The sequence below is a fragment of the Beauveria bassiana genome (genome assembly GCF_000280675.1).
Source record: "Beauveria bassiana ARSEF 2860 unplaced genomic scaffold BBA_S00045, whole genome shotgun sequence".
Classification (NCBI taxonomy): domain Eukaryota; kingdom Fungi; phylum Ascomycota; class Sordariomycetes; order Hypocreales; family Cordycipitaceae; genus Beauveria; species Beauveria bassiana.
In genome coordinates, this window is record NW_007930880.1 from 1 (window position 1) to 3,481 (window position 3,481).

The window sequence follows — 3,481 nt, forward strand, 5'->3', positions numbered from 1 at the left end:
TTATAACTAGGCTAAAGGTAAGGTAGCTTTAAATATAATAATATATAGTTATTCTATATTAAGTAAGACCTTATCTTATATAATATATAAGGGGTTAGGATATATCTTTAGCTTAGTAGCTAATATAGCTAGTATAATATCCTTAATAGATTACTCTTCCTCTATACTAGCTAGGCTAGTATATTTAGTTAAGCTTTAGTTTAAAGAAATTAGCGGCTTATTCTTATTCCCTTAACCTATAATATATATTAGAGTATATTAGGCTTAGTTATTATATAATAAGGCGATCTAAGTATATATACTAAGGATATAGCCCTTTATTATATTAGGATCTTTATTACCTATATAGTAGTATAGTTAATATATAGCTAATTAGGCCTTAGCTATTATAAAATAGCTATTTAGGAGTAACTTTTCTTACCCTTATTAGTATATTATTAATACCTCTTTAGTAATAAATAAGAATAAATAGGCTTAGCTATTATAAAATAGCGTTTTAACTATTATAGAATAGCGTTTTAGTTAGTTATAATAATAAAGGAAGAGGAATTAGCTAGGCCTAGTCCCTAGTAGGGCTATAATAACGAGGGCGGCCTACGTAGGCCTTAAATTACTCTAAATTTATTATTACTATCTTTATTATTATTAATATTTTAAATAAATATTCTACGTAGATAAAGGCGTATTATAGCCTATATATTTTTAGTAGTAATTATATATAAAACGTACTAGTGTCTATAGTAGGCTATCTAGGCGTGCCTAGTTAGTAAATATCTAGTAATACTTAGTTATTATAAAATAGCTAAAGGCGGTTTAATAGCTTATATTATTATATATATAGATAATTACTATATATATTAATATTAGTTATAGGAAACTATAGTAATAGTACTAGGCTATTAGTTAATAGTAGTATATATAGTTTTAGCTATTATATAATAGCTAAGGCTAGCCTTAACTCTTAACCCTTTACTATCTATTTATATTACTTAATCTTAATTATTTAATAGGTCTAGTTATTATATTATTTATTTTAGGTAGGTTATTATATATCTTTATTCTAGCGGGTTATAGGCTAGTATAAGATATACTATACTTTATAGGCTATATAGGGCTATTAGGTAGATTATTATATATATTAGGCGGGCTATATAATAATTTACTATATTATAATTTATAGTCTAAGGCTAGCTAGGTTAATACTACTTCTTATAGCTTTAGAGATAGGCTTACTTAACTACCTTTATAGTATATACTACTACCTTATATAGGTTTAGGCCTAGGGACTACTTCTAGATAGAGGTCTAGCTAAGCTAGTCGCTAATAATAGCTAGCTAGTCTTATATAATATCTAGCGCTCTTACCTTAGCTACCTATATATATAAGCTATTAAGCTTATTATATACTACTATAATAATAGCTATAGGTATTATATTATTTATATACTTATATATAGCTTTCTAGTAGCTATCTTACTATTACTTATAAGTATAATATAGGTTATAAGGTATTATATATATCTTATATATTAGGTACTTAAGCCTAAGGGCTAAGGCTACTATATAGTCTTATAGGTATTTATACTAGGTGTATATTTCCCTTATACGTAGTATTAGGTATTCCCTTATACTATACTAGGGCGTTAACGCTATACTATAGAAGATATAATATATAATATAAAAGTTAAAAGTGTTAATATATAACCTAAGCTTATTAATCTTACTAGTAGTGTCTATACTAGTAATACTCTTAGTGTAGGTATATATAGTGGTAGCGTAGTGAGTTATATTACTATTATCTATAGGTTTTTATATTACTTATATAAGGACGTAGGGTTAGGAGGGTAGTTATTATAATTAGCTATAGTATTAGTTATATTATAAGTTTTTATATAAGATAGTATTAGAGTATTCTTTAGTAAGGGAGTTATTATTTATAAATATTAAGATAAATTATTAATAGTACCCTTAATAGTTAATAAACTAGGATATAGTATTAATAGCTATAGATAGGATAGGTAGGTAGTAAAGGAAGGCTAGCCTATAGTAGATGCCTTAGCTAGCCCTACTAGTTTATTATATATAATTAAGGAATAAGTAAAGGGTACTAGTATAGAAGACTACCTTAATGTTAGGTATATTAATGCTAAGACCTAAGGCGCTAATAGTAATAATAATATTCTTATTAGTAGGCCTAGATCTATTATCTAGGGTAGCCTAGTATATAAGTATATAGGCCTTTATATCTTATATACTAATATTATTATAGTATACCTTAGTATAGAGGAGCTTAGCTATTTAGTCTACCTCCTAGTAGGACTTATAGTAAATAATAAACTTATTACCTAGCTTTTTATAGCTACCCTCCTTAGGTATTAGCCTCTATATATAACCCTTAAATACTTATATTATATTCTTTATATTTATTATACCTAGTTTATATATATTAGTATAAACCTTATAATATATATTAGTGTGGTTAGTGTTAAAGTAATATAAATATATATTATATAGTTAGATATATATAGTTTTAAGGAATATATTTATATAGGATAGTAGGAGCGTAGCTATAAGGAAAATAGTCTATACCCTTAGTATAGTAAGTTAGCTAATATCTACTAGCTTTAATTAAAATTATAAAGTACTTTTTAGGATATAATAATACTTATTAATAATAATCTTATTTAGGGTAACTAACTTAGTTAGGCTATTAGTATAATCTTAGAAGGACTTAGTTATAGTAGACTCTAGTGTTATAAATATAAGGGGGATATTAATATACTTAGCACTAGCTTACTACTTAGTAGTGGTAATACCTAGCCTTACGTAGCGTTAGACTAGGTTACTAAGGAAGGTGACTAGGGGTATAATAATAATAGTTATACCACTATAGGAAATAAACACTAGTAGTATAAAGAGTAGGCTCTTTCTAGTACTAGTGCCTATAATAGTGATAAGGGGGCTTATATTATATATAATATCCTTAAGGATAATAGTCTATAGTCTATAAAGCCTAGCCTCCTTACCTATAAACTACTATATAGCCTTATTAAGGTTAGTATAGGTAAGCTATATAGTGTAGGTATCTTATATAGTTTATATAAGTTTATTATATATTATATCTTAAGCTTACTTCTAGCCCTTAAACACTACCCTACCTCTAAAGCTAAGTAGCCTATACTATTAGGCACTAGCCTATTAAAAAAGGGTATACTACCTAGTTACCTTATAGCTCCCTTTATTAATAAGCTAGCTATAGATATTTCTAGTAATATATAAGGTATAGGTAGACTATATATTAAGTAGGTGGTTATCCTTATTAGAGCTACTATTACTAAGTGCCTAGTGCTTTATAGGTATATTATTACGTAGGTAGTAGTAGTTAAAGTACTTAGCTATATAACACTATAAGCTAAGTATAAAGCTATTACTACTACCTATTATACTCTCTTATTTAAGGACCCTTAAGACCTAGGTAACTC